This window comes from Hemicordylus capensis, chromosome 5, assembly GCF_027244095.1.
Source record: "Hemicordylus capensis ecotype Gifberg chromosome 5, rHemCap1.1.pri, whole genome shotgun sequence".
NCBI classification, from domain to species: Eukaryota; Metazoa; Chordata; class Lepidosauria; order Squamata; family Cordylidae; genus Hemicordylus; species Hemicordylus capensis.
In genome coordinates, this window is record NC_069661.1 from 235828892 (window position 1) to 235837871 (window position 8980).

Genomic DNA, 8980 nt, shown 5'->3' on the forward strand with positions numbered 1-8980 from the left:
TGTTGTCTGAGACACCCTGGAGAACCACAGCCAGTCAGGGTAGACAACTGTAGGCTAGATGAACATAGTGGACTAGACAGCCCATTGGTCAGACTGTAATATAAAGAAACTTCTTTTCTCTCTTTAAAAAAAAAATCCTATGCAACAACAAAAAATGAGTTCAATGAACTTATTTATTCTGAGCCATACACAAATGACTATGAAATTGCTAAGAGCACATTTTTCAGCACACTCTATAATTTATCATGACATGTTCAAAGCACTCTCAAGTCATACGTCCAGTGTAATTAAAGAAAGAATTATCTCTATCTAACTCTCTCTTTCTCCTCCCCGCCACTCTAATCTACAAAGTGCAGAGGACAGAAATGCCATCCATCTGAACTACATGTTTAAAGGTATCCTATGTTACAGCCCTTGGCAGACTGCACCATTTTAGAATGCAGGTGGGAGATTGTAAGACTGAATGATTCCCCATGTTGAAAATCTCCCAGGAGAATACAGGCCTGCCAAGGAGAGAGATTCAGCATATAAAATTAATGCAGCATACTTTTATAATTTTGGTTGCTAATGGTAGGTATAAGTCAAACATGCCAAATCAGATCCCGATAGATTCAGTGCATCAGGACTTTTTTTCTGAAAAGTTTTCTGATTCAAAACGTTCAGGAAAATCCACATCATTGGTTCTAGTCCTGAGAACCAGCGGTGTGTAAACTGCCCTAAGATTTTATAAAGGGTGGTATAGAAACAAAATAAATAGTCTGTTTTCTATGGAAAAGGCATTTTCTTGCATCCAACTATGCAATCTCATATCAGCCTTCCAAACTGGTATAGTCCTAGATAACTGCGCTATGTGATTCTCCTAAGCCCACAGTTTAATTCTAAAGCAAAGGTTCTCAAAGTGGAATAACTGAGTCCTCATTAGCCATCATGAGTTCAGAATTAGCCATCTGCTCAGATTAGCCACCTTTTGGGGCTTATAAAAGGGCTGCTGCCCTGTGGCAGCAGGCCCACTACCAGCAGGGTCACCCCTTTGGGGGAGCCACTTTGGGGGACGAGGGTATTATTTTGGGTATTATTTTGGCTTCTGTTGTTTTTAGGTCCCGGATGTTTCAGATGTGTCTTGGTTTGTCTGGGGATAGGGAGACAGGGGGCATGTCCACTGACTGTGGGGTGGCTATTCTGGTGGTGGTGGGGAATAGAAGAAGTAACGTTGGCAGGTCAGTGAGTCATTACAGGAGAAGGTAAGTCAGAAATCTATTAGCTGTTTCCCTTTCCAGCTCTCCTGCCAGCTCTTTAACACGGGGAGCAGTGCCAACCTCTCACAAACCCTCACCTTGCCCCTCTGTAATGCCAGGTCTGTCCAAAATAAGTCTGAAACCATCCATGATTTGATTCTGGATGAAGGGACAGAGCTGGGATGTATTACAGAGACTTGGCTGGGGGAGGCTGGTGGCCCAGTCTGGTCCCAGCTTCTCCCTCCAGGCTGCTCTGTTGAAGATCAGGTACGGGGATGTGGGTGGGGAGGTGGAGTGGCTGTGGTCTATAAGAATAACCTCTCCCTGGCTAGGATCCCTGTTGAAGTGTCTGACCATATTGAATGTGTGTACCTAAGGGATAGACTAGAACTTCTGTTGCTGTACCGATCGCCCCGCTGTGCAACGGAGTCCCTAACTGAGCTGACGGACTTGGTCTCAGGTTTGGCGTTAGAGTACCCCAGGCTTGTGGTGCTGGGGGACTTCAATTTCCACTTTGGGACCAATTTGTCTGGGGCAGCTCAGGAGTTTATAGAGGCCATGACAACTATGGGCCTATCCCAACGGGTCTCGGGACCAACACACATTGATGGTCACATGCTAGATGAGGTCTTTCACTCTGATCAGGGTGGTTCTCCGTGGGTGGAGACTCCTGTGATTTCTCCATTGTCATGGACGGACCACCATCTGGTTAAGGTTGGACTCACAGTCACACCCCAGCTTCACAAGGGTGAGGGGCCCATTAGAATGGTCCACCCAAGAATGTTATTGGATCCAGCAGGGTTCCAAGAAGTCTTGGAGGGATTTAGTGTTGGCTCCGCAGGTGATCCTGTAATGCCCTGGTGGAGAATTGGAACAGCAAACTCACCAGGGCAGTAGACAGGATCGCTCCCAAGCATCCTGTCTGACCTGCTTCAAAATTGGTCCCTTGGTAATCAGAAGCACTATGGAGGCTGAAGTGGCGAGGTAGATGACTGGACCGCAAATGGAGGAAGCCTCATCTCGAACCCAACAGATTACAACACAGAACACACTTGAAGATCTATGCTCTGGCAATACGGGCAGCAAAGAAGAAATTCTTTTCAGCTCGTATTGTATCCACAAGTTCACATCCAGCGGAGTTGTTCAGGGTTGTGAAAGGGCTAGTAAGTGCCCCTCCTCCCTTAAATCAGAACTTGGAAACATCTATTACCCATTGTGATGTGTTTAATGAGTGTTTTGTCAATAAAACCTCTCATATTTGGGCCAAATTGGATTTAGACTCCACAGTTACTGCAGTATCTGAATCGGAGGTGTCCAGCGACTCCTCTTATGTGGTCAGGCTGGATCAGTTCCAATTTGTGACTCCTGAGGATGTGGACAAGGTGCTTGGAGCGGTACGCCCTACCACCTGTTCTCTTGATCCTTGCCCGACATGGCTTATACTATCCAGCAGGGAAGTTGTTATAGAAGGTCTAGTAGAGATCATATATGCTTCTCTGAGGGAGGGCAGGATGCCTCCTTGCCTTAAGGAGGCAATTATTAGACAATTTCTGAAGAAGCCTGCATTGGATCCGTCAGAGTTAAGCAACTATAGGCCTGTTTCCAACCTTCCGTGGTGGGGCAACTTAACTGAGAGGGTGGTGGCCTCTCAACTCCAGGCAGTCTTGGATGAAACTGATTATCTAGACCCATTTCAGACTGGCTTTCAGGTGGGCTATGCGGTGAAGACTGCCTTGGTCAGCCTGATGGATGATTTCCAATTGGGAATTGACAGAGGAAGTGTGACTCTGTTGGTCCTTTTGGACCTCTCAGCGACTTTCGATACTATCGACCATAGTATCCTTCTAGAGAGTCTGAGGGAGTTGGGGGTGGGAGGCACTGCTTTGCAGTGGTTATGCTCCTACCTCTCAGGCAGGTTCCAGATGGTGTCTCTCAGGAACTGTTGTTCTTCAAAATCTGTACTTTGGAATGGTGTCCCTTAGGACTCCGTATTTTCTCTGATGTTGTTTAACATCTACATGAAACCGCTGAGAGAGATCATCTGTAGATTTGGTGAACCCAAATCTTTTTCTCCATGTCAGCATCATCAGGAGAAGGCATAACCTTCCTAAATGCCTGCCTGGAGGTGGTGATGGGCTGGATGAGCGATGACAAACTGAGACTGAATCCAGATAAGATGCAGGTAGTTATTGTGCAGGGTTGGAACTCAGCAGATTTTTGATCTGCCAGTTCTGGATGGGCTTCCTCAGAAGGAAAAGGTATGCAGTTCAGGGGTGCTTCTGGACACAAACTCCCTGGTGGCCCAGGTTGAGGCAGTGGCCAGAGGTGCCTTTTATCAGCTTTGGCTTATATGCCAGCTGCGTCCATTTCTTGAGATAAATGACCTCAAAACAGTCGTAAATATGCTGGTCACCTCCGGACTTGACTACTGCAATGTGCTTTATGGGCAGCTGCCTTTCTACATAGTCCAGAAACTACAGTTGGTCCAGAATGCGGCAGCCAGGTTGGTCTCTGGGTCATCTTGGAGAGGCCATATCACTCCCGTCTCAAAAGATTTATACTGGTTGCGGATAAGCTCCCAGACAAAATACAAGGTCTTGGTTATAACCTATAAAGCCCTAAACGGCTTGGGCCCTGGGTATTTAAGAGAACGTCTTCTTCGCTATGAACCACACCGCCCTTTGAGGTCTTTGGGAGAGGTTTGTCTGCAGTTGCCACTGGCTTGTATGATGGCTACTCGGGGACAGGCCTTCTCCATTGCTGCCCCGAGGCTCTGGAATGTGCTCCATGTTGAAATAAGAGCCTCCCCATCTCTTACAACTTTTTAAAAGGCAGTCAAGACACGTTTGTTCACCCAGGCTTTGATACTGTTTTAACAGTTTGATGGTTTTTAATAGTTTTAATGTTTTAAATGTTAAATTGTTGTGATGTTTTAACCTTTTTATTTGTTGTTTTTATTGCATTGTTGTAAACTGCCTAGAGACTTGCATTTTGGGCGGTATACAAATATGTTAAATAGATAGCTAGACAGACAGATAGATAAAGCCTCTGAGGGTTGATTCCTGACACCCAGCCCTTAGCTTGTATGTCAGTGTGTGAGATCCAACAGTTGTATCCCAGCATCTTCTATGGCAGGGACTCTCAACGTTGGGTCCCCAGATGTTGTTGGACTTCAACTCCCATAATCCCCAACCAAAGGCCACTGGGGCTGGGGATTATGGGAGTTGAAGTCCAATAACATCTGGGGACCCATCATTGAGAACCCCTGCTCTACAGAAGGGGTTCCAAACAGGGGGTACTCAAGAGGCCTTCCCACGCTGTAGCTGCACTATTTGTTCCACATCGGAGGATTGCCCACTTAAAGCCATTGCGTCTTCTACTATGTATCTGCTGTAGAAGGGTAGGGAGGAGGGTGAACACCCTCTGCCTTTGTTCCTGATTGGCTGACAATGTGCTGAAGCTCAGCATACCTTTCATCTCAGCCCGACTCGGAGGCTTGAGAAAATTAGCACTGAGTATTCCCATTTAAATTAATAGGACTGGACAAGTAGACTTGCCCCATTAATATCGATAAGATTCCTTATGAGTAACTTAGTGCAGATGTGAGCCAGTGACTGGAGTAGCCCATCTCATAACGGTAACATTTAAATGTGTGTTTTAAATGTATATACGTGTGCATACACACACACACTTAAATGTTATGGTTATGAGATGGGCTGCTCCAGTCACTAGCTTTCATCCAGATGAAGTTACTCATAAGCAGTCTTACTGAAATTAATGGGACAAGTTTACTTGTCCCGTTAACGTCAGTGGGAATACTCCTGAGTACTCCCATTGATGAGTATTGATGAGCTGGTCTTGTGGTAGCAAGCATGAACTGTGCCCTTTGGCTAAGCAGGATCCACCCTGGTTTGCATTTGAATGGGAGACATGTGAGAGCACTGTAAGATATTCTCTTTAGGAGATGGAGCCATTCTGGGAAGAGCATCTAGTTCCAAGTTCCCTCCCTGGCATCTCCAAGATAGGGCTGAGAGAGACTCCTGCCAGCAACCTTGGAGAAGCTGCTGCCTGTCTGTGTAGACAATACCAAGCTAGATGGACCAATGGTCTGACTCAGTATGTGGCAGCTTCCTATTTTCCTGTGTATACACACACACTTCACAGGTCATCCAAGCTGAAGGTTTGTGACAGAAGGGCTACACTTGTTTTAAAAAGGTTGGGAATCCCTGGATTGAAACATCCATATATCCCACTTACCTGCCAAACAGACCCTCAAAGCAGTTTACAAAGAATAACAAATTCTGCAATAAAATTTCATAAATCAGCTAATGAAATGCCAAACTGGACATTCACCAGAATATATAGTTAAGAGGAATACTTGCAAATGGAAGTGCTTCTTTTCTTCACAAAGACAAACAAACAAACAGTGGTGAGGGCCATTCACCCTAATTCACCACAGGCCTGGTAGGAAGAACATTAAATTAACCAAGTATTTCAACTTACTGTCTGAGCGTGGCAGTAAGTTTGTAATTGCTCAAGTTGGAAGGGTGGCTGCTGCCGAGGTTTCTTGATTCCTCTGAAGTGAAGTGAGGTTTCTTGATTCCTCTGGCAAAGGAAGAGCGTAGAGTTAGCCTCTTCCAGACAACGAGATTAGTCAGGGTCAGCATGCAAAAACTGCACCAGATTGGGACAGAGAGCAAGACTGGTGCCACTGCCTGTGATTCTTGAGAACGCATCAGAGGAAGCTTTCTGAATGGTTGCTACACTGCTGATGATATGAGCACAGATAACAGAGCAAATTTGCTAAGCACTAAATGCAATTACAATTTATCCCAAGTGGCATCAGGCCAAGTTAAAATCTGCCTGGAAGCAACTCTTTTCGCCAGTGTTCAGAACTGGCCTGAACACTGTTCCAAGCCAGGCTGTGGAACAGCTCCAGTGGTAAAGTCCAAGGTTTAGAACCTTGTATCAGCAATTGCTGGCGAGAGGATTGTGGCAACCATGCTTACAACAGCAAGATAAAGCCCTATAAATGAGATAAGGAATTTCCTTTATGGACTATTTTAATTTGTCGGCTGCCTGAACACATCCTGACAAGTTTATACATGCACCAATAATGCAACACATAGGCTGAGGTGTGCATGGAAGTGGGAAATGGGAAATCAGCCCTTTCCAAAGCTAGCTCCTCCGTTTTAAAACCATGCAGCAAGGCTACACAAGGCTGAACATGTTGTTTGCCTGCCTAGATTGCACCATGCCAATGGCCATGCATCATTCAAATTCCTCCACAGAGAAACAAACTGTGATTCCACATGGCACAACCTTCCTAAGACAGGTTGAGCGGTCTTGTTCCATGCCATGCAACACTGCCATTTCAATTTGTGCTTTTAGCAAAGGATTCAGATGGCCATTGGTCACAAGCAGAGTGCAGTCGGTGGCTAACAATACACAAAATAAATATGTCTCCTTAGGCACATAAACAGTGTAATTCAACTAATGCCAAAGGTGTGCCTCTGATTCTTATCATCAAAGCATACCATCAGCTCTCTGACTGCATGTCTTTTGCGCTGCTGACTCATACATAGGGTTGATTCCCCCCCCCAACAGAGTCCGGTGCCTTTAACATCTGCATGACAGGCAGAAGTTCATAGGGAAAGTTTCCCCCCAACACTGCCTCTCCATATGAAGAAAATGCAGTTGCTACAGGCAAAGGAACCCAGCACGGAGAAGGTGACAAGTTCGGCATCTGAAGGGCACCTTAGAGCAGGATATATAGCTCTTCTAATGCATAGCAGGGAATTCACAGAGAGGAGCCTCTCTGCACAGAGGCTCCTCTGGATGCTGGGCAAAGAATACTGCCTTTTGATCTCATTCAGAGAACAGGCTAACAGAATTGTCTTGCAGCCTGCCAATGGTCATGTTTTTCACAAGGTAGTGGGTTTGGTTTTTTCCCCAGGAAGACAAAACGTGTCCAGTAAATTGAGGATGTCTCTTCACTTCAGTTTGGTATGAACAAATGCTTGGGAACTGGCCTCCCATCCCTCCCCCTCCTCACCCCTCCTGCTTGTGTGTGTGTTGAAATCCTCTTGCAGTCTGTTCTACATCTTGCTGGCTGGGCCCTGTCACAGCCTACAAAACATACACACACCCCTTTACATTCATTTTTTGGGTTTGTTTTCTGTTGCTGCTGCTATAGTTTCACTGCTGTGCCTTTAGTCTCCTGGTGCCCATCGTGACCCCCACTGACAACATCTCCAGGCTGCACACCCTCCTAATGTCACTTTCTACTGGGCACTAAATCCAAGCTCGTTCCCACTGGAAGTTCCCTCAAAGCTGACTCATATTGTCTCAATTTTTCAGCCTATTTGCTGAATGAACTTGCTCCAACACAAATCCCCACACCACCCTGTTTCAGTCCTGCTTCCCATGTTGCATTGCTCTCTCAGGACTTTTGTCTGAAGCCAGGCACCAAACAAGTGGAAAGCAAATGGAAAAATCACCCACCTCAGGTCCCACAAATAACTCCGTCTTGTCTCACTCACTAGGTCACTGGAAACCAGTTGGGGAGAGCAACACTAAAAAGAGAGAGAGAAGACAAGAGGGACAGAACTGGATGGAGCAAACAATCCCTCCTCTCTTCTCTTTCTCTCTCCTCCTCCTCCTTTCCCTCCCTTTCTATGAGTTACAGTATTCCAGACAAATAATCATCAGAGTTCTTTTGTGGGTGGAGAGTTAGGAGAAAAAGAGGGTGTGTGTTGCTGCAAGGGAGGAGAGAGGGAGCGAGGGAAAGAGACTAAAAGGTTTCTCCCAGACCTCCTTATTCTATTTCTTTTTATGAAGCAGAGAGAGAGAGAGAGAGAGAGAGAAAGAGAGAGAGAGATCACATCAGGACAGGAGAAAGGACAAAATATGGAGAAGGCGATGTTTTCCCACACATGAGACTACTAGGAGGGATTGCCGTCTTAAATATACTGGCTGACACAGTCTGACTGCATTGCTACATGGAAGTCACATTTAAATTTAGTAAGTGGTGCAGCAGGGAAATGCTTGACTAACAAGTAGAAGGGTGCCGGTTCGAATCCCTGCTGGTACTATAGGACGATATAGGAAGATGCTAAAAGGCATCATCTCATACTGTGCGGGAGGAGGCAATGGTAACCCCCTCCTATATTCTACCAAAGAAAACCACAGGGCTCTGTGGGCGCCAGGAGCCAAAATTGACTTGATGGCACACTTTAACTTTACTTTACTTCTTTAGAGTAACTCCTAAGAAGTACTACTGAGTAACTCTGGATGTCAGCCACTATTAGTTAGTTAGCTAGTTAGTTAGTTAATATATTGGCACACCACCCAAAACTTCTGCCTGGCCAGTTTACAGTAAAAGAACACAGATTTTTTAAAAAGTTAAAACATTAAGACCTTAAAACAATTTAAAACAATGACAGATTATATGAGTCTAATTAAAAGCCTGGGTGTGTAAATGTGTCTTAACATCCCTTTAAAAAGCTGTCAGAGATAGGGAGGCTCTTATTTTGAGAGGGAACACATTCCAGAGTCTTGGGGCGGCAATGGTGAAGGCCCGTCCCTGCATAGCCACCAGATGCGCTGGTGGCAGCTGCAGACGGACCTGCCCAGATGATCTCAATAGGTGGTGGGGCTCGTAGCTGAGAAGGTGCACTCTTAAATGACGAGGAAAAGAACTTTCTGGCCAAAGGCCCACTGGCACTTGAGGCTGCTGCCACCCC

At 45.8% G+C, this 8980-nt stretch overlaps 1 protein-coding gene across 1 annotated transcript in view; it reads right to left on the minus strand.

Annotated features, from left to right (window-relative positions):
* The window catches only part of SLC6A12 (solute carrier family 6 member 12), a 66243-nt gene extending 58409 nt beyond the window's left edge, over positions 1-7834 (minus strand). Inside the window, exons 1-2 of the mRNA XM_053257943.1 lie at positions 7740-7834; positions 5739-5840 (exon numbers count right to left, since the gene is read on the minus strand). The gene's annotated coding sequence lies outside the window, so the exon portion shown is untranslated. The remainder of the gene's footprint in view (positions 1-5738; positions 5841-7739) is intronic.
* Between the last annotated feature and the right edge of the window lie 1146 nt (positions 7835-8980).